Genomic DNA, 24,198 nt, shown 5'->3' on the forward strand with positions numbered 1-24,198 from the left:
CCAGAAATTCGGAGTGTACTGTATCAATCATTCACTGTTCCTATTACCTTTGCTAACAGGTATTTACCAAAGCCTGTTTGAGGCTAGACGTAAAGCTTTTAGGCTTGCCACAATACAAACATTCAGCTAATCCACAGTGGATGAAGGAATTCATAAGTCGATGATTTTTTTAATTAAAAATAATATAAGTAAATCAGTGTCGGTAAAGATTTTAGATCTGGGCCTTATACTTCTGTATCCGTTTCATAATCATTTGTCAATCTAATAGGCAAGTAAGTGATCAGCCTCCTGTGCCTGACACACGCCCTGAACTTTTTGTTCTAAGGCAAGCCGGTTTCCTCACGATGGTTTCCTTCACCGTTCGAGCGAATGTTAAATACGCACATAGAAAGAAAGTCCATTTATCTTAAAAGGTAGAATATTATATAGAAGTTACATATTACATTACATTATTAAAAGATATTATTACATTATCAAATTAATATTAAATATAATGTTCTCATATGCATCTAGATAGTAACAAAAGCACAGAAAGCATTAAAAAACTAAACATGCATTTTTCTATTTAAGCATCTGTATCAACCGCAGCCTTACTTTTTTCTCTTTAGCTTACGGTCCGATAATTTTATCACCTGCACTTTTCTCATAATTAACTTTAGCATCTCAAAGCGTGGAACATCTATCACTAACAGTATTATACAACTTAGGCGCGGGACTGCACGGTTCATGGGGCCCTAAACGGGGACGTATTGATGTAAGTGCCTTCTGATGATATCTTAGCTCTGCTATGTTAGTAGTCTCTTAAACTTCCTGATTTGCTAAACGTTGAGTTGGCTCTGCTGCCTGTGAAGATAATTTTTGGTGGGTTTTTTCTTGAGATCTAAAAAGCAGATCAAATGCACGATTGTAGTTGGAGATATTAACGTCAGAATAGTACCTGGACTTGCCATAAGGATTTATGTTACTTTTATGAAATGGGATGGGAAACGCCTAGCAGGTCCTTACGATATATGGGGCCTAAGCTATTTGTTTCCTGAGTTCTATTAATGCCGCCCTGTGTAGCCACATCTAGTGTAGTAATTTTATTACGTGGCCGCAGGAGGCTTGGCTTTCAATGTTTCGCTCGATATTAGATTAAGTCGGAAAGCCTGACTTTATTCGATTCTGATGGAGGTCTCCTCCCAATTATTCGAAAGATTTACGATCTAATAGTTTGTTTAAGAATGATATAAGGTGATTAAATTTATATTATTTTGAAATATAATTTAAGCAATTTTGTTAATATCATAATAGAAAATGTGACTTACCACTATAGTCTAGTCGACAAGTTGAAAATGGAACAAAATAGAGATACTGCTCTTAAAATTATGTGCGATAGCTCATTGGATCCGGAATGACGCCTAGAAAAATGTGCTAAAAGCGTGTATTAGCACATAAAAAATTGCAAAAGTTATAGACAATTAAAGGTGAAAAAAAATGGCATTTAGTTTTTTGACAATATTTAATAAACTATTAATATTTAAGAAATTTCAAATAAAGATTCTGAAAGAAGAGGAAATTTCCAATAAAAAACTCCAAACTCCTGGAACTCTATCTCCATTATTTATAATTTTAATTTAACGCTGAAAATAGGTCTGCGGGTGACATTTTTAGGATTCGCGCGTGGCGTCAAAAGCGACTACGGCACATTAATTAATTTATTTAAGGTATTGAATATTTTTTTTTAAATTTGAAAAATTTATGGTGTGTTCTGAACACTATAATTAATTTATTCCCGTTGAAAATTTTACTTAAAGTGAATTTTTCAACAAGTTAAATAATTGTTAACAAACGAAATTTTCTCGAACGACCGTCTTAATTGTAAGTGAAAAAAAATGTTTAAATAATGGTCGTAAAAATATTTCGCTTCGTAGAGCCTTTCTTACATACATATTTAACAAGATCGTGCCATAAAAGTTAAAAAAATATTTATACTTTGTTTATAAAATTTTTTTTACTTAAACAAAAACTTAAAAATCCATGTAATGTTGTTAAAAAAATTTTTTTTTTCTAAATCATCATATAATCGTTTTTTTATTAATACAAGATATTTATTGATTTGCAAAAAAAAAAATTCCCGCCATAAATTTTTTTTAACAAATTGAATAAATCAATATTTTTTAAAAAAAATTTAACACAACTTTATTACATTAAAAATTTTATGATTTTTAAAAAAAAAATTTTCCTTAATAACAATTCTTATTTTTTTATAATCGTTTTTTTAGTTTTCTATTGTTTAAGTAATTAGATAAAAAAAATTTTGTTTTCTTAAAGGCAAGAAAAAAAAATTTTTAATTTTAAATAAAAGTAATATTCATGATAATAAAAAAATTTACAAAAAAATTTTTTCTATACTTTGTTGTATATGGTTGTTTTTGTTAATTTTAGAAGTTTTAGAAAAAAAATAAAAAAAAGTTGAATATTTGTTTATAACAACTTGGTAAGTTAATAAACAATAGAATTGTTGATTAAAAAAAAAATTTTGCTGTTACTTTATAGAGGACTGTCAATTATGACTTTTAGAAAAAAAAAATTTTTTAACTAATTATTTAAACAATAGAAAACTAAAAAAAAACGATTATAAACAATTAAAAATTGTTATTGAGGAAAAATTTTTTTTTTTAAAATCATAAAATTTTTAATGTAATAAAGTTGTGTTAAAAAATTATTTTAAAATATTGATTTATTCAATTTGTTAAAAAAAAAATTATCAACAAATGGCGGGAATTTTTTTTTTTTGCAAATCAATAAATATCTTGTATTAATAAAAAAACGATTATATGATGATTTAGAAAAAAAAAATTTTTTTAACAACATTACATGGATTTTTAAGTTTTTGTTTAAGTAAAAAAAATGTTATAAACAAAGTATAAATATTTTTTTAACTTTTATGGCACGATCTTGTTAAGTATGTATGTAAGAAAGGCTCTACGAAGCGAAATATTTTTACGACCATTATTTAAACATTTTTTTTCACTTACAATTAAGACGGTCGTTCGAGAAAATTTCGTTTGTTAACAATTATTTAACTTGTTGAAAAATTAACTTTAAGTAAAATTTTCAACGGGAATAAATTAATTATAGTGTTCAGAACACACCATAATTTTTTCAAATTAAAAAAAAAATATTCAATACCTTAAATAAATTAATTAATGTGCCGTAGTCGCTTTTGACGCCACGCGCGAATCCTAAAAATGTCACCCGCAGACCTATTTTCAGCGTTAAATTAAAATTATAAATAATGGAGATAGAGTTCCAGGAGTTTGGAGTTTTTTATTGTAAATTTCCTCTTCTTTCAGAATCTTTATTTGAAATTTCTTAAATATTAATAGTTTATTGAATATTGGCAAAAAACTAAATGCCATTTTTTTTTTTCATCTTTAATTGTCTATAACTTTTGCAATTTTTTATGTGCTAATACACGCTTTTAGCACATTTTTCTAGGCGTCATTCCGGATCCAATGAGCTATCGCACATAATTTTAAGAGCAGTATCTCTATTTTGTTCCATTTTCAACTTGTCGACTAGACTACTATGGCAGTTCCGGTTTCTCTAAGTATTTACGCCGTGTGTACTTGAAGGGAAAAATTTGGCGCCTCAAAGTTTTGCTAACGTACCTTTTTTATTCTGGTTAACCGACTTTTTCTGCTAACACTGATACACACATACTTTTAAGCAATATAGAAAATGTTAGATAAAAGTAGGACAGCCACAAATAATTAAGTCTGCAAATACATAAACGGAATAGTAAATGTGTCAATCAAACATTCGTCAAAAGCAATATCGGAAGTCAAAGCGGGAAGTGAATTGAAAAAAAAATTCAATTATTCCGAGCATAATACAGTCATTCGACGCTTCATATCAATTTGTGGGAAAATCCGATGAAATTTTAATATTGGGAGAGCCCATTTAATTTTAAAATTACGGAAATGATATTTCCGTCTGAATATATTATATTTCACGTTGCATAAGTACATAGTCATACAATAAAAAGATAGGGATAATTTTAAGAATTGTAATCAAAACAATACGAATATGTACTACTAAAAGTATTCTAACTAAACTCATTTAAAGAAATACGTCCTGTCGTATAAGCGAAACGCCTAATGGCCGATTTACATTATCATTAGTGTTTAGGAGAGTGCTTTAGGATAGTACTTTAGTTGAAACATGTAAACGCTACTTGCTTTAGTAAACGCTACGCTTAAGAACTTGCCTTTCAAGTTGTACTAAAGCACTCTCCTAAACACTAAGATAATGTAAATCGGCCCTTAGACGTAATCAAACGAAGCAAGTATTATGTCTACCTATACATTAGTACTAATCTCTCATTTATAATCCAATTCCTTATTTAAGGTACAAGTAATCTACACTATTGTTTAAGTTACTTAGTATTGTATCTGTCTCACATATGTCAGAAAGAAAGAAATATAACTTTGAACTTTGTATCGTACTAGAAAAATCCAGTTTACTCTTAGCACATCTCTGCAGTTTCTTTTTAGTCCTATATGGTATCTAAATCCACTAAACTGAATAGTCTTATACTGGTAGTAGTTATAATTTAGAGCTTAAATTAAAAGCATTAAATTATAACCTAATTACGCTTCTTTGCAAACTTCGAGGATCATGAACAAAATTCGAAATTCAAAAACTATTCTACTTTCAAAACCAGATGACAAATCTAAAAGTTCTAAAAGCGACAAGCCAGATCTTTTCCACACTCAGATGAACTTACAGCCTTGGAAGCCTTCCAAACACCTATCTGCTATCGTTATAGCTCTTTATTTTAACCGAGCTTATCTGATGTACAAAGTTTGACTTGACAAACCTACGAAAATGTACATTTAATTGCTCATATCTTTATATACTTTCTTACTATATCTAGGCCTTGGAGAAAGGTAATTTATGTTAGTTACAGGTTTTAACCACTACATAATTCAAAGATGGATTTACACCACTTTACTTTGCAGCTCCGTTCGTGCGTTTTTATCTATTTATTATGTTTCCTGTGCTCATGGAGAGGCTTCTTTTATTTCGTATTAAGATTATCTTTTAGGGCAATGCTTAAATAATACATTTTAATAAATAATATTCAAAAATTCAAGACACATTTTACCTATCGCCATTTTTAATATTTTTAAAAGCGTTTATGAAACAAAACAAATTCATTTTTTATTCACGATTATATGAACCCACGTCATATAAAATTCTATCAACTAAAAGCCTATGCGATATATATCTTTAAAACTATTGGTTACAGGTATGGGAGTGTATAAATATTATATTATCTCAAGAAGCTATTAACGGTAAATGAAACTCTAAAATCAAATTATTTATGTACGAATTTACTTAATAATTCACCTGAACATTATACTAATTAACTAAGCAGAAAGTTAATAATCAAGTCGTGTATTCGACTCTACGGACAAAATGACTGCACAGCGGAGTAAATAAAACTTTGTAACAGTATGTTACCTCATGCCTGCGGGCTAAGTCTTCGGCGTAAACAACGCACCCCTTCAAACTTTGAACTTACGTGTTTGCGAATCGAATTTTGTTCAAATTTGTGTTGTGAATTAGAGAGTTCTAGAACTTTACATGCTTCACAAATTAAAAAGTATATTTTCAGATTATTACCACACACCACCGCGTGAGGCAAAACTTTACTTGACTTGACAGCACGGGTCTAGTGAAAAGATTTAAAAAGTTACATTTGCGAAAAGTTGCACGTGTTAAGTGTAAGTAAAAAAACACAAGAATAAATTGTTGCCGCCTTAGAAACTTTAAGCAGTCTTATTGACACGGTCCCTTTGCTTACTTGGCGTATAAGCCAAAGCTCCTGGGCTGGATAGTAGGCAAAACTATACATTCATGTTCGCTTGAGAAGGCATTGTCTTCAAAATGTCTATCGTCGCATTCGCTATATAGCGAACACCCTTGCCAATACAAATGCCGTAATACATATAAAAATATTAAAACATGAAACCTGTTTGTCCGAAAAGATACAAAAATTTTTGTATTTCAACGTATTATTAGGATTCAAATAGTAAACATAAGTTCAAACAATTTCCGATCATGAGTTTGTTTTTATTGCATTGTTTGTCCGTAACAGCTGTGCCAATATTGTAGTGTCGACTGATACTTGTTAACATAATTTTAGTGCGATGTTTTTCTTTCCGGAATTTACATAATACATAATACCTTTAATCGGCTTTACACTTTGTGTTCGAGCTTTTTTCATAATGCACTTAGGCGAGAAAACTGTTTCGCTCATGTAAATAAATCTTAGGTTAATTTTTTTAATACTTCTTTATATTAATTACTTTATAATTTTCTTATCTCTTATTAAAATATTATAATACAAATAGTAGATGTATTATGTGTAAGCCATGTTACTCGATTTGTGCATCTAAAGAACTGCCCCATGTAGACTATCAGCATCTATATGATACAAAATTAGTGTTGCCCAAATGCAAGACCAAGACGAGACTTAGGCCAGTCTTGGTATTGTCTTGCGTCAATACACCTGGTCTCGGTCTTGGTATTGGTATTGCGCTCTCAGTCTTGGTCTTGGTCTTGATCTTGCAGCAAGAGTCTCGCAAGTCTCGCAAGACTTGCAAATACCTATTTGCCTATTGCTATTTGTGGGGGCTTGCGGGCTATCCTGGAGCATTCACCAATGTACAATGTTCATCAACCAATAATAGCAGGCAGGCTACAGGCATTGTGTTGAGATTAGCAGATTTCATTGCAGTGTGCGTAGGTACATTTTTTAGGCAATTTGTCGTACTCGTGACTGGCGCGCTTTGCTACGTAGGTACTGTCGTTAAAGTATGTGTACCTAAGTAAGAAACGATGTAGGTACCTACTACAACAAAATTGTATTCCTTAGAAAAATAATCGTCGTACATACACGACGATTATTTTTATTTATTTATTAAATCATCGCTGAAGACAATAGTCGCTACTAGAGTAGGTACGATAGAAGTTGATAAACCGACACTGCAATTCTCGATGATTTTAAAACAAAATGCGTAAAGCAATATGACGTCGCTCATATTTGGAACTTTTCCACGTTTCAAGTTTGTTAAAATCACCCACTTCCAATTTTGCAGTGCAATGTCCTTTAAAAAGGTATAATAGGTAATCTATATATATATAAAAATGAAACCCGTTTTCCGTTGTCACGACATAACATGAAAACAGTTTGACCGATTTGTCTAATTTTTTTTAATAATATACCTTGAAGTACGAAGATGGTTCTTACGGAGAAAAATTAAAATAAAATTGAGTGAATCAGTCTAAAAACAACACTTTTCTATATTCCCATACAAAATATTCGTAATAATACTTAAAAGTGAATTTGAACTTTAATACCATAGCATAAAGTTCAAGTGTTAGTGGAGGGGTTCCGGGAAGGTAAATTTTTATTTTTTGACATAATGTATTTGTTGTCTTATCAATTTTCTTTTTTTATCTTACTAGCTAGACCGGTGTCCCGAATAGCAGAATAAGTATAAATATAAAGAATCGACTGTTAGGCGGTACGATGTTCGCCAGGCCAGCTAGTAATAATATAAACTAGGTATATTTTTATTACTTATAACAATTTTTATAAAATCTACCTATCCTTACGACTACATTCTTCCTTGCGAGGACAACATAATCTATTTGCGTCCGTTCTGAGCACCCGGAAACTTATTTTATTCTTTAGAACATGGGCAGTGGCGGCGACCTTTGACATGAAAGCGACGGCGGCAACACAAAGTCTAGAAGCGGACTAAATTTTTACCTATTTTGGTGGGGTTGTCGATGTTGGCATTAGCACAGAAAAATAAAATTAAGTAAACACAACGTTTATCCACTTTTTAATAACTAGGTATCCACGATAGAATATTTTTTCTACTAATTTCCTAAGGGTCGATTCGACCAAACTTCAATTTATACACGAGTAACTATACCAAGAATAATCTATTCCATGATTTTAATCTCGAGTAAATCCATAGTCGTTTGTCCACGTAATCGATAGTATAATTGCGCTAGGAATAACAATACGCGAATAGCAAGAAAATGGTGAACGAAAATAAAACTCGGCAAATAAATGTTGTTCTACAACGGGACAGTGTAAGAGCATACATCATGTCAACTCGATTTTGCCGTATTATAGTGTGAAAAAGTAGCTTTTAACAGGTGTCAAACGACAACAAAAAGTTTTTATTTCTTGTTTGTTTGAGGCTTTCGTCTAAACAGGAACTTCTGTTGAGCCCAGTTTTTTTAGAGAATTTCATTCTAATATTATAGAAAATAAAAAATCTAAAAATAAATAAATAAATAATAAATTGTTTAAACGTTTCATTATACAATGCCAGCCTATTAATGTAGTGCGTTGCGTTGACTTGAAATTAAAACACAGAACACATATTTGTGAAATGACAGAAATCAGCTGATTGGACTGACTGACGCCATTAAATTATTCTAGGAATAGCTGTTATTCCGTGCGAAACGGCGGTATAGTTACAATTCCCGAATAAGCCCACTATTCTTAGAATTTGTAGTTGGTAAAACGTAAAATTTATTTACTCTCGATTAACTGACGATTTATTCTAAGATTAAGATTTACTCTTGTTTGGTCGAATCGACCCTAAGTACTCAGTCTAAATATCTTTTTCATAATTTTTGTTTTTCAATAATATGTTGTGTGTAATTGTATGGTAAACTCTAAATCTTACTAGAGAGCTTTTTTAAAATAAACTTATTGAAAGCACTGACATGGCATATACACTTTTCAATCTTGCTGCTCACATTTTAGTACCTAGGTATCACTCACTATCTACCATTTACCGATATTAACAATGATTATTTCGAAATCAAAATATTCGCAATTCAATAGATGCAATACCTACTTAGTTATTAATTATCATCTCGCCCGACAGCTTTTAACGCTGTAGTGTTCGAATTCAAGCCAGTGTGAGAATGTATTTAAATAAAAAAAACTCAGGGCATTCAATTTATACCTACCTACTGCTGGGACATCTTCAAGGTCATTTAATTTTATACTGCTATACCAACCCTACCAAAATAGGTAAAAATTTGTGTGCCTCTGTCGGCGAATGCGGCGCTCAGTGTCAAATGCTGTGTTACACTTGTTGCAAACCGCGTCTTTGTCGGTAAATTATCAAATAAGTAGGTATTTAATACACCGACCGACCAACAGTTTATTCGCAGAACGTCACATTTCCCCAATCAACTTTGAACCTTAATTCTTTAGCGATAAACTTGAAAATCTGTTGAAGAAATTTGATAGATTGTAGTACCTTGATGTGCTGGCGTCTGTACCATAGTATTGGCTGCCGTAGAAACTGTTACTAGACCTACTCGACTCGCTGTTAGTTTTAAATTTTGCTAAATAGAAGAATAATATAAACTTTGAAACATAAGTTTCACACCTACATGATGTTTATATAATTTTGTTAACTATAATTTTAAGCACATACCAACCTACGAGTACTAACGTTAGATCTGCACATTAGACATTAACAAGCATAACATATTATTATAGGTAGATACCTACAAGGTATGAACTTTGCTAGAAAGTTATTAGGGAACAGATTTGTGAGTATTAACACGCTACCTACTTAATAAATTGTTGAAATATAATAAGTACTTACCTACCTAATCAATACAATACGTTTCAGGGTGCTTTCAGACGAGCGGCACGTTGCCAATTACAAATACAACTGCAGCCCTTAGTTTAGTGTTATGATTTGTGATACCTACGGTTTTGATACTGAGGAACGTTTCTCAAAATCGGGATTGAAACCAAATACCTACTTAATAACGCCCAAATCTCAGTTTGTCTTAACTGCAAGACGCAAGAGTCTTGCAGGCTTAAGTATTGTCTTGCTCAAGTCTTGCAGGGTTCAGTCTTGGTATTGGTCTTGCTATAATAAGGCGGTCTTGGTATTGGTCTTGGTCTTGCAAAAACGCAAGAACAAGACCAAGACTGCAAGACCAAGACCGATTTTGGGCAACACTATACAAAATGATAAAGAAATTTATGTAATAGGTAAAACATTAATAAACTTATTAAAAATAAAGATTTAAATAATAATAAGATGTAAATATTGTAAGTCAATTTTATAATGGGTGATGATTGTAACATTTCTGACAAAAATTAATCTATGAGAGTCTTGACGTCAGATTCAAACTCAAACTTGTTGTGTTTGTTCGACAATTTTTCTGTGATTGATACTTATCTTTTATAGACTAAATTGTACCTTATTTAAAATAATGAATTGGTTTATGTAAATGAAAGGCCAATTTGTTATATTATTTAGATATGATCACGATTGATGAAAATATTCGAACATCACACATGCAATATTTTTCACATTCACAATATAATACAATAAAATGTTTTGTTTATGTACTTCAATAATTTTGTAACACTGCATTGCAGAAGCGGCAGTCACATGTAACTTGAGCAATAATATGCCCTCTGCATATAGCCAATCTCATAGTACAGCTTTAAATAAAAAAATAACTAAGCATAATTACCAAACAAAATTTGGTGTAAATTATTCATTTATTGATTACAGAAATACATACACTATCCTTACAGCCTGCCAATATGATAATGACGAGAAAAATAAATAAAATAAAGTATACAACATTAAACACATAATATACACAATATAGCTACTGAACATATTATAAATATGTCGGTAGTGTCGGAGACAGTATTCAGTAGGCGCAACGTCTTGGACAACGGAGATCTGTGCAACAGACTGGTTCAAGCCTTTGGTATCGCAAATAACCTAGGCCTTCGCCGTCGCACATATCCCATAGGTACTAAGAAACCCAGTTCTTGGAGTACACTTGGGTTGCACACTACACCCCTCAAGACTTTCAGTACATAGTAGGCCAAAAGTCCCGTCTGGTTTCCAATTTATTGTACCCCACCATCCCTGACACAAATAATGTTGGGTACATTAAAGGATAGTAGGGATAGACGCCATTTGTAAGATCCTGTTTTAATTTTTGCTTTGGACAACACTACTTAACATTGCAAAAAATGGTGCATTTTAAAATCTTCCTCTTTCTACATAAGTTAATAAATAATAGCCAAAACAAAATTCAAATATTTCAAAGTCTCTATCCGAGGCAATAATTCACATAAACTTCGAACCTTGGCATTGAGCGGGATACCAAGCATGATGTCGTGAATATTAATAAGCCTAGATATTGTCTAGCGCTCGAGATACGAATAACGACACCCAATTACCTATATAGGTTAGAGATAACATAAACTTAGCCTTTATTCAAAGGATAAAGATATTCTTGAGCTTTTCAACAGAACATTTACTTAACAAGCGCAGTCTGTAAGCGTATTATGATAATAATACTGAGTATTGAGACTATTTTTCAATTTTATTTTAATGACGCAACAACTAAATATCGCAAATGTTAAAACTGTTAGGGCAGCTTACTTCAGATAAAAAAATAAGTGGCGCTACAATCTCTTTAGGTCTCGGCCTCAGATTTCTGAATCTGTTTCATGATCATTTTTCATCTAATAGCCAAGTAGGTGATCAGCCTCCAGTGCCTGACACACGCCGTCGACTTTTTGGGTCTTAGACATGTCGGTTTCCTTACGATGTTTTCCTTCACCGTTCGAGAGAATGTTAAATGCGCACATAGAAAGAAAGTCCATTGGTGCACAGCCGGGGATCGAACCTACGACCTCAGGGATGAGAGTCGCACGCTGAAACCACTAGGCCAACACGGCTCTGTTAATTCAGATAGGGCGTAATAAATACAGGAAGACTTACCTTTCGCAATTGCAGATCGATTCTCAGCACTGGACTAAAGCTGGATCTCAGTCAACTGCAAGGATAAAACAATATTTAAACTGACATTGTCTATCATTATTCAGCTTGTTTACCTTCCAACCAATAAAGGCCCGGAACCTCTCACTCGGTAACCTTTGCGCGGTTTTGCAACGCGATTGTCGTTGGCCTAATTGAGATTTCGTCCTACATAACTCTACATTGTTTTGTTTTGTCTATGGTCTATTCAATGGCAAACTAGGGTCAAATGATAAAATTGTAGATCTATTTTTATTATTAACTAAGATTTTAAGTAAAATTATTTTGAGGTTAATGTCATCTAGATACATTTTGCATTTGTGTTTTATGTTGTTATTATTAAATTAATATGATAAAACATGAATTTTAAAAACACACAAATATACAGTATTTACAATATTCTTAACCACGGTAATAATAATAATTAAAAAGTAATAGATAGAAAAAAAAACTAATTAAAAAAGTTTGGTCCCTGGGGCAGTGTACCTTAAACGCTGGCAGCATTATATACAATTTAAAGCAATATATAAGTTCAAATATGCTATATGTACTATGTGAGTACATATAGCACATTGTGTTATTTACGAAACAATGAATAGCTAGATGCATTGAATAAGATTTGATTAAGAAATACTTCAAGAAGAGACTAGATTTCGAACTTCTGAACTGATTTCTTAATTTTTCAACAATTTTTTATTACTATACCTCATTTTTCTTTAAATGCGCTAATAGAATTTAATCATAATAATTAGTGATAACATTCTTCTGAAGTCATATCCTGTAATATAGATAAGTTTCCTCGTAACGAAAACCATAACCCACTTTTGCTATCCGTCGGTTAAATGCTGATAATTTGTACTGAGTACAAGCGTTAAAGCAATGCGCTAACATATTATTCAAATAGATTAGGGTTGTCAATTTAAAAATTACTGCAATATATTATACAGTATGAAGTTTATATACACGATAAAGCCAAAAACTACTTTCTATCGCTTTCAGACATAAACAGAATTCATGTGTGTGTGTTAAAAGTTAATTACGATATTCATATTTATTTAAAATATATTTAGATTATAAAAATACTAGCTGCCCCGGGGAACTTCGTTACTCCTTAATGTGATTTTACTTAGCCTACCTTTTTAGTACATAACAGCATGGAACATTTTGCTATGCTACCCCAGAGACTGTTCGGTTTTCTGGAATGACAACTTTGACAAAAACAAAAAAAAATTGTCCTAAAAATTAAAATTAAAAATTAGGGGGTGAACACCCCTTCTCACTTAGGGGTTTGAAAGATAGATAGTAGCCAATTCTCAGACTTGCTGAATATGCATAAAAAATTTCATAAGAATCGGTTTCGGAGGAGAATTTGACATATATAGATATTTTGCTTCCTTCAGAGTTAGGTACATATGTACTGTGGAGCACATGCCCTGATCAAAAATTTAGGTTGGTAGACGGTACCGGTGACTCCAAAGCTGGTGCTTTCCTCACTCAATCTCATGTAGGTATAAACAGCGAGGAAATGCTGCCAAACTGCCCAATTTGTATTACGCAGAGATTAAGCTACGCTTAGATTAAGATTGTATTGCAAGTATTTCATTACTGCATGCGAATTAATTGGAAAATAAGGTTATATTAAAGCAGTTTCCTTATACGTCCAATGTCTAAGAAAATTGAAAAAACCCTGCTATCCTCCAATAGATTTCAAGCACTACTAGGTAGTCCTTAGAAATGAACAAACAGGTTTCAAATTTCAAATGCTTAACTTTATGAAATATAGGGACTATTTCCTTATTACCTTTTCAATATTAAAGTTCAAAGGAAAGTCTAGACTAGCCTATGGTACCGGTTCCTTTGTAAAATAAGGCTTTGCTTTTATTAAAGCGTGTCTACGTCTTTATTCTTTATGACTGCTACAGGACAGATTAATTCCATGAATACCTAGAAGACGAAGTTTATTTTTTTAACTTCAGATTATTTTAATCATACTATTTTCTCTCAAATAATTTTTACCTGCAAATGTGTAGAAATACAATAAATTATACACATCCGTAGCCGCTTTGAATAATCTGTGTAACATTCTAAAATAAGGTCTATTATAACTGTCTCTGCTGTAACATACGTACGATTATGTGTTGTGGAAAAAATCATGTTATGTACTTGTATATTTTGCAATGTTGGAATAGTAGCTGTAAGATGCACAAGAATTAATTTAATTAAGACTTAAAGGTTTAATTAAATAAAGAAAGTACTAATACTTTCTTTCTAATATTCTACAGTCATTAGGAATAGAAAATCACTTTGTAATTTTTTTCTACATTCTATTGTTGTTTGTGCACATTCATCTGTAGCAAAGGTTTAAAATAAATCACTATATCTTAAACAATAAAAAAACTATACCTCAATAAACTCAAGTGATCACCGTTTACATTATTATCCAAATATTTAAAGTTATACATATTTTCAGTTCTTGACTATCTAATTACTGCTTTTTTAACTTTTCCCTGCCAGCCCTACGATATATCGCGTCAACTTCCCGTCGACACGGTTACCCAGCCTTGTACTGAATGCTATACGTTTTTGTTTTAATTGATTTTAGTGATTGCACTCAATGATGTTATCGCTATCAGCTGCTCACCCGTGTAGCTCAATAAACGAAGCGAAACACTTATAACACTGCTCAAGTACTGTTATGATATGAAAACGCATTTTAAGCATAGCAAAACCACTATGACGTGTTATACCATCAATTTAAAAATAAAATCGACTCATAATACGTCAGAAACATGCACAAAATGCGCGTAAAAGTGGAAAATTGTATTATCAAGACAATTGAACGATATTAATTTATTGGTGATACACGGGGTATGGTTATATACATATATATATGGTGGTATAGGCCTCAGAGCAGTATTGGCTTGTGGTTTCAGTGTGCGATTCTCATACCTGAGGTCGTAGGTTCGATCGCCGGCTATTAATATCAATTAAATCATTATTATCAATGGATTTTCTGTCTATGGGCACATTGAACATTAGCTCAAACAGTTAAGTAAAACATCGTGAGGAAACTTGCCTTAACTCAAAAAATCGACAGCGTCTGTCAGGCACAGGAGGCTGATCACCTACTTGCCTATTAGATTGAATAATTAATCATGACACAGATACTGAAATCTGAGGCTGAGGCCTAAAAAGGTTGTAGCACCACTAATTTGTTTTATGGCAATTATTTTATAGTAATACCTCATCACTCATCCTGAACCTATAGTTTTTTATTCGATATAGGTTAATAACACTAGATTTATACTCATGACGGGGAGACGCGAGTTTTAGATATTTCTGAATAATATCAATCTTGTTACAAAATGTCTTCTAAGGGACTAGTAGATTTGAATCATTTGACACCTCGATCATGCATATTAATGAACAAACGGAGGAGCTACCCTTCGAAATACACAATAAAAATTACACGTCTAATTTACCCATAGTATTTTAAGTGGCTTAATAGTTTAAGTTTCTAGGGCTCAGAGAAGCTTCTAGGTATTTCAAACAACAACACATAGTTTTCCATGAATGCGAACCTAAAACCTGCGATCAAATGACATTGAACACGTGCCAACTAGGCAGACTTGCCAACTGGATAAACGGTATAATTAATTGATTATTTCCGACATAGGTTTTTTCACGCTTCTTATAAAGGTTATTTATTTACTTTCTTGTACTTAAGGTGCTTGCTAGACTATTTCTTGGTCTATTTTTAAATCCTTGTACTTTTAATAAATTTATCTACATTAATAACTTTCTTTCTTATTTTGCGAATGAGACGCAAACTAGCTGCTGCGGTCTCTGGCAGAATGACCAGCGCTGCGGAACAGTCTGCTCCTCAGCATAATGCTGAGCCATGGTCAATTACAACCACAGCACACACGCATTACACACTTGAAACGATACGAATGGGAAAAATATTTTTTTTTTAAATATATATTTATCTCTTTATCTCATTAGGTATTTTATTTTTTTCTTTGATCAATTTATTTTGCGTGTTTATGGGTGTGTGTTTAGTTAATAATAAATGTTATGTCTACGTCTAATAAAAATAAGCACAACAAAACACTTTCCTTTTAAAATCTGTTTTAACAATCACCCAACTACTTTAAAAATAGTTTTTAGGTTATTTTATTGAGTACAATAGCGGCAATGTATTTTCCGAGCCGTGTTTCCTCCGAGATAAGCTTATCAGTGCGATTGCGTGAACACGTGACCCCGTGCCTTTGTAACCCACCGCCTACTCAGGCCTGCTAGGCTATAGATTGTAAGCTGTGAATAGCCGATTATACAAGCGGATTTTTTGGTAAATTTGCGTTTTATCTAAATATGCTTGACACCACAAAATAGCAAGATGTATTTGAGTATCTTTCTTTATAACCATACCTTAATGTCTGATTTATTCATTTTCATGAACAAGGGTTTTTTTAATATATACAAGTTAATTATTACTAAAAACACTAAAATTGTATTTTTTATTGAAGGAAATACTTACAATTCTTTATGTAAACAGAATTGAATGTAAAAATTGTTGTATCTAAAAGTGAGTTGAAATGAAGTTATAAAGTTAAGTAAAATTGAAATATTCATATGAAAATATGTTTTCTGGTATTTAATTTCATTATAAATTTAGTGTAAATAATAACTCTGCGAACGGAGTCTAGTAAATAAATGAAAGTTACTAATTACATAAAAACCTGTCAATCATCTTAAAGTAATTTGCACAAAACAAAGACAAATCAACGAATTAGAAAGTGAAGGTTTTAGCATTGAGATTTTGAATGCAGTAACTGCAGCACTTAGGCATTCTAAATTACGAAGACTTACATAAACCTATTTGTATTCATAAGAACGGGCTTATGCGTTTTACAAATTATTATTATATTAGGTCCTTACATATGAAATTGGCGTTTTACGTTTTGTCTACTTTGACCTCAAATATCTCCTCTTTGGTTAAGAATTCCAAATCAAAATTTGTACAGCTATTTACTCATGTATTTGTGCTTCGATGACCGTCATTCATTTGTTTTTTTCCTTCTGTTTTTTTCTGTTTGCGTCACTCATTTTACAAAATGGAAAACTTAAAGTATCGCATTATTTACGAGTACGAGTTCCGCCGTGGCACTAGTGCTGCGGAAACGACTCGAAGGGTGAATGATGTGTATGGCGGTCATGTTGCAAAAGAAAACACAGTTCGTTTTTGGTTCCAACATTTTCGTTCTGGAAATTTCGACCTGCAGAACAAGCCCCGTGGACGGCCTGAGACCCAAGTTGATAATGAAGTATTGAAGGCTATTGTGGAAGCGGATCCATCGCAAACCACGTCCGAGTTAGCTGCAGGCTGCTGTGTTAGTGATAAAACTGTTTTAATTCACTTGAAGCAAATTGGGAAGATTAAAAAGCTTGAAAGATGGGTACCTCACGAATTGACTGAAGCAAACCGGCAAAAGCGCGTCGACTGCTGCGATTTTAAACCGAATCATTACCTGTGATGAAAAATGGATTCTTTACGATAATCGGAAACGCTCAGCACAATGGTTGGATCCTGGCCAGCCAGCCAAATCCTGCCCCAAGCGAAAATTAACCCCAAAAAAGTTACTTGTAAGCTAGTGCCGGTATTGTTCATTGCAGTTTTCTCAAATCTGGCCAGACTATTACGGCTGATGTCTATTGTCAGCAATTGCAAACCATGATGGAAAAGCTAGCGGCTAAACAACCTAGGCTGGTCAATCGCTCCACGCCACTGCTACTTCACGACAACGCTAGACCACACACTGCACAACAGACGGCTACCAAATTAGAAGAGCTTCAATTGGAATGTCTAAAACATCCTCCGTACTCCCCGGACCTTTCTCCAACAGATTACCATTTTTTTTCGAAATTTGGACAACTTCTTGCAAGGGAAAAAATTTAACTCTGATGGGGCAGTCCAAATCGCCTTCACAGATTTTATTGATTCCCGTCCGACTGGTTTTTTTAGTAAAGGGATCAATGAACTTCCTATGAGATGGCAAAAGGGCATAGAAAACAATGGTTCATACTTTGATTAATTAAATATATTATATTTAAAAATATTCGACTTTTTGTTCCTCCCATACAAAACGCCAATTTCATATGTAAGGACCTAATATTATTTAAATGGCCATGACTATATTATAAAAGCTATACTGAACTTTTAAGTCAAATCCTATATTATAACGGTTATAGAAAACTGTTCCATTAACTTTTTTTTTAATAGAACAGGGGGCAAACGGGCAGGAGGCACGAACACACACATTGCCAAAAGTCTCAAAAGTGCGCTTCCGGCTTTCTAGAAATTGGTACGCCATATTTTTGACAGCGAGACCCTGAGTCTAATTGGTTCGGAAATAACTATTGAACGCTTTAAAAAAATGCTATATTGTCTTCGGTACAACTAAGTACACCACGTTCAAATAAAACTTAGCGGAAAGATAGATTTTTCGTTGTAAATGACGTCCGTCAAAAAACTTTATTTTAAAAATCATATTTTTGGTTGAAATCACTATGAGTGTCAGGCTGTTATACACACAATAATGCCGTTCACGGTTCGTTTGCGGTCTGGTAAAATATAATTAAATGACAGTAACAGTCAAATTACGGTCGTATCAAAATTAAATATGAAGAATATTTCACCAGACTGGGAAGTCCAGCCTTAGTGTTGAATTGTTTGCTGTTTATGGTAGATACATAACCAGCAAACAATAGTACATGTACACAAATTTATTTCAGAACCTCGACGACAGAGAGCAATCGCAGGGAGACTGTGACATCTTGTTGACAGATAACACTTTGTTAATGATTTTCTAACACATTAGATTTTTCTATTGAACGGTCGTAGTAACACCATCTATTGCCTCGAAGGTCTTATAAGCAATAGACTTCTAGCCACCACGATTACAGAAAAACCTTCAAAATATGGATATGGATTTTATAAAAATATAAACTCGCCTTCAATAAAGACAACATCATTCAATAGTGTTCTCTTGTAGAGCAATGAAGGGTTTCTCGAGAATTATTAAATATTAAAATGTAATTTTTACAAGAACATTTTATATCTCTCAGCATTGAATTCTGTGAAGTGGTTTAAAAGTGATTCAAACAATGACGACATACTTATCAAGACCAGTGTTTGCGCGTATCATCAAAAGTAGTGCGTGATATAGATAAAAACAAAATCTCAATCAATAATTATTATCAATTAAAATAACAAAACCTAAGTACCCAATTGAAGTATGTACTTCTGCGGTGTTGAATTGATTTTAAACGAGTATATTTAACACACTTCATCGTTTAGTATAACAATGATAAGAAATTTTAATTAGAATAGAAATATTAACTTTCAGTTTGGCAGGTATATGATTAAATCTACTAAATTTGTCATATATCTTAGAAAATATAACTTGTAATATACACTGTAAATATAGCATTACAAGTAGTAGTAACTTCAATAAATAAATAATTCGTGGAGTAAACTCAAACTCAAAATAACTTTATCCATATAGGTAAACAAGTACACTTATGAATGTCAACAGAAAATAAGTTAAATTGATTCTAAATTTACATTTACTACCAGTTTGCAAGACAAGGGCGTAGAGCAGGCAAGAAGAACTGGCAAGAAATTTTCCGCCACTCTTTATAATCGCTTTTTTTTTAAGTTTTGAGTCATACAAATTGTTTGAACTGGAGCAAATCAATCCCAAGGATTAGGATCATTTAAATATTCTTATAAGCTTTATTGATTAATTTGCGTTTAACGAGGGCTTTGAATTTATTTAGAGATAATTCTCTAACTTCGCTTGGGAGTTGTAAAAACGAATACAATTTCCATATAAGGAGTGGTTTATGATCTAAAGCTTGGTTGGTCGCGCGCTTAAATTAGTTCTGTTTCGAGTATTATACTGGAGAAAGTCACCATTTGTTTTAAAATTGTTTGTATTTTTTTGTACATTCAACAAGGCTTCAAGAATATATTGACCAGATAATGTCATAATATTTAATTCCTTAAACTTACTCCGTATCAACTCCCTTGGGGAAAGACAAAAAATACCCGCTTATATACAACAACCCGCTTCTGCAGCACAAATATGGATTAAAAGTACAATGCGATTCCAAAGAAAGGAAAGTCAAAATGATAATGATATGACATATCTGTCAATTGTCACTTGAAAAGCGCGGTATGCAAAGAAAATGTATTCATATAACCGGTGTGAATATTATCAATGTTGCATAAATGTTAATTTTATTTGGTTTAACTGAGTCTTCTTCGGGTTTATTTAAATCTGTTAATCAGTACTACATAATCAAAAAGTAATTTCGATTAGAAGCAGTAGTTATTAACGCATTCAATTCAACAACTAGAATATAAAATTAGTTAAAATTGTAAAAGTTAAGGAATTCCTCTGACACAGTGTAATCTAAGCGAACTGAATAATAGAGCAAACTGCTGTTTGTCCTCACTAATCCTGCGTCAGGGTACTGGTGAATAAGTTACAGCTTAACTACTGTAAATATTACAGCTTGAGTTTAGCTAGACGAATAGCTAGTTGTCATATAACTTTCGGAAGTAACTGTACGAGTTGTTTATTTATTGAAATAAAGAGAACTCTTATGCTTCAAATATTAGAAAAAGCCGCCCAGGAGAGAGACAAGACAACGCATGGACGCCACCACAAGCATATAATATATTTATGATACAATTAACGTTAACGTTAAATTACATTAACTTATTAATTTAGACCGACTAACTAAATCTTATATTGAAATTAGATATAAATTGAATACATTTTTTAAATAAATATGTTTGATTACATGAAAAATCCCAAGACTGCTTGCTATTAACGTATCTCGGTGCTTCACACGCTGCCTTTGTTACGTTGTCGAATATTGTAGCGACAATATTTATTGTTATGGGCAAATGGGCAGGTTCCTCACCTGATGTTAACTGATACCGCTGCCCTTGGACACTTACATTGCCAGAGGGCTTATAAGTGCGTTGTGGGCCTTTTGCATACTGGTGGTGTGTGGCAAAAACTTCCCTTAAAAAAAGCTCAGTTGTGGAACGACGGACGTCGAGTTGATACGGAAGGTATTTCGTATTCTGCCTTTACGTCCGATAATGAAACTCAGCAGCAGGTATTAATTCGACCAACTCCAAACAATCTCCATGGTAAATGCGGTAGAGTATGCATAGACCATGGATTATATACTGAGGAATAGATAATAAAAATAGTAGGTTCTTATCGGTCGTCAAGGGGTCTTCGCTTTTACGTTTTAGCTCGCGTACGAAACACACAGATTGTGAAGGAAAAGGTAAAAAGAAGGCATTGTCTGAATTTCTCTATTTAAAATCTATATACATTGGATCAGCGTTTTGGTCGAATGCCTACCTAGACAAATTGTATATCAGTCTAGAGCAGTCTTTCCCAATATTTTTTGTGCCATACCCCACCTTAGCCTTTCTAAAATATTTATATAATATGTAACATACATAATTTTTAATATCTAAAATTGAATTGCTCACTTAATAAACATAAATGATAGGTTTTAGGAAGAAATTATTAGGATTTTTTAACGTCAAACATAATGAATAACTAAAATTTAAATTCCACATAATTTCAATAAATTTTCGAAGCCCCCTTAACAATCAAATTTCCCCCTGTGGGGCGCGGGCCCCACGTTTGGTCTAGAGGTTGTTGTCAAGGTTATTGTGATAATTTGTTGTCAAACATAATTTATAGACCATTAAGTCTGCTCTAAATCAGTTTTATTATCAAAATGAACGTCGCAATTACGAGAATTGAAAACAATTATAACAAGTAGATACGTTTTTTTTAAATTTCATGATCCTTGCGTTTTGGTTATTTTTAGTTAATGGCAAAGGTCTTCTTATTTTAATTATTTAATTTGTTTTACACTACGCACAGTGCTGTCTATTCAAAAGTATAGTAGACGTCTATTTCAAAAATATTATTTGTCTTTTCGCGGAAAGTATGACACATCATTCTGGAGTTACTAAAATAAATTTATCTTTTTCCTTCTTGGCTTACAATAATAACAATTACAACAATAATTAAGTCATGCCGAATCACCTAGTATTTTTCCAGTAAGTATATATTTAGACTTTTATTGTGAAAATACTAATTAATATTCGAAATGATTTTGTATGGTGATGGTGCAGTATTTTTTGGTTGTCGGTAGTCTGTGTCTGCTCCTTAATTCACGTTTATAAGGAACTATAAGAATATAATCCAAAATCGCTGGTAGTAGATGAGAAATGGAAAAACTCGTAAATTGTTCATTTTACCAGTACATTTCAAAAATTTAGGATTCTTTAGTTCTAGACTTCCTATGGTTGTTTCCAGGTTGGTAATTGTCTCGATTTCGCTACAAAAATAATTCAACACATCAGCGCTATTCGAGTCAAAAGTAAGAGAGGTTTCTGTATATGGTAAGAAATAACTAAACAAGTTACATTGGAGTTACGTCATGCTAAAACCAGCTGTTTATCAGTGCCGCGGAAATCAATATACTTATCATGTTTATTCCCGCTCAAATAAGGATAAAATCCTGTTTGTTCTGTATCTGTGGTTTTGCAATATAAAAATATCATTATGACCTCTATAGTCGTAGTTTTAAGAAAGCATTTTGAGTGAAAACATTTACTTTGAGCCTTTCAACCTAGTACACAGTTATGATTTTCGCGAGCTATTTTTACATGATTGCGATATCAACAACAAACTTTATTATTGATTTAACAATTACATGGAATTACTCTTAGAAGTAAGGTGTTCGTTTTACATATTCTGGTCACTTATCATTACTTTTAATGTTTATATTTGTGATGTAAATAAAATAGCTTCTATTATTAAGAACGGCCAGAGCAAGAGCTCGCTCTATGCAACCTTTTTATGGTGTTGGTCAAAAACTTACACTGCAAATAAAACGGAAAAAAGTTAATGTCCAATATAAATGCCCATTTTCATTTCATAAATCGTATTTTGCCATCAATCAACTCACCTTCAAACTCGCCGGTCGATCGATAAAACACGTGTAGGTGCACGCCGGCATAAAACAAAACAAAAAAGAAACACAAATCTACAATCCAATAAATGTCATAGAACGTAGCAAGAACAAAGAAAATCACTAAACAACATAATATTCACAAAACCGGCGTTTTTCCCGCGCAAATTAAATAAAAATAAACAATGAGAATAGATAACGTTAAACACTCGTAGTCGAGATGATTATGCGGATAGAAAGATGAAAGGTAGAAATTGAAATGTTCAAGAGTATTATACTGTTTAAATATTAGTTTAAATTCAGCGTAATTCGCAATATTTTCCACAAGCGGAATAACATCACACGCGACGGAGCCGCAACTAATACTGAGACCCAACTGATTGAAGAACGGCCTAAAGCGCTTTGTAGTAAAAATTGCGCGCCGGTCCACTTTGATAAGAAAGCGCTTACAAATTAACTTTTTTGTTTTGATTGTGTGCCTGATGCATGTACTATATATTGCTTGTATACAAAATAACTATAGCATATTTACAAGTAATTACATTTTACAATAACTCATCAAACGTAGCGCTTTATTTAGCATGTAGACCGCTGAATTTATTACTTTCATAAAAAAAGCGTCAAGGCGACCGAGCTTTAAGGAGACGCAACGGTCAAACTATATTTGTTCTTTTCACTCACACCGTTTGACCGCATTCAATTAATTTGTCCTTGTCTTGAGTAAGCCTCAAATACAGCTGAATTGACTAGCGAAGTCTATTCAAAGGTTTAAGCATCGGTAGTTAATTAGTTAAACGAAAATTTAATTAAAGTTTATTCTCAAAGTATCAACTTTTTAATCAGATTCTTTGAGACGGGCCAATTTATGTTTTCAACTTACTATTAATGATGAGCAGATAAAAATGACTTTAAATTAAACAACGAGGTAAGGTTATCTGTATAAAGCTAAGGCGGGCTGGTTACACCATTCACTCAAGAACGGCTGGACTAATTTTGAATATATTAATATAGTATTTGATTGGATGTCTTGCTCCAAATAGCAAAACATTATATTTTTTTTTATTCTTAAAATAAGTGTGATATTTTCTTATAATTGCGCTACATCAATCAATTAATAAATCAATGCAAATAAAAATTAATTGCCGAAGGCAGTTGTAAGAATGAAAATTGGATTCATTGTCCTTGTTCCGCCCTACCATATTCCCTC

At 32.6% G+C, this 24,198-nt stretch overlaps 1 protein-coding gene and 1 long non-coding RNA gene across 2 annotated transcripts in view; one reads left to right on the forward strand and one right to left on the reverse strand.

Moving 5' to 3' along the window:
• Positions 1-23,354, reverse strand: part of LOC125051568 (brain tumor protein) — a 260,881-nt gene extending 237,527 nt beyond the window's left edge. Inside the window, exons 1-2 of the mRNA XM_047651982.1 lie at positions 22,989-23,354; positions 11,871-11,925 (exon numbers count right to left, since the gene is read on the reverse strand). The gene's annotated coding sequence lies outside the window, so the exon portion shown is untranslated. The remainder of the gene's footprint in view (positions 1-11,870; positions 11,926-22,988) is intronic.
• Positions 16,971-17,737, forward strand: LOC125051570. Its single transcript, XR_007117303.1, has 2 exons — positions 16,971-17,280; positions 17,558-17,737. It is a non-coding gene; the product is annotated as an uncharacterized LOC125051570 (long non-coding RNA).
• Positions 23,355-24,198: the final 844 nt, after the last annotated feature.

The sequence above is a fragment of the Pieris napi genome, chromosome 8 (assembly GCF_905475465.1).
Source record: "Pieris napi chromosome 8, ilPieNapi1.2, whole genome shotgun sequence".
Classification (NCBI taxonomy): domain Eukaryota; kingdom Metazoa; phylum Arthropoda; class Insecta; order Lepidoptera; family Pieridae; genus Pieris; species Pieris napi.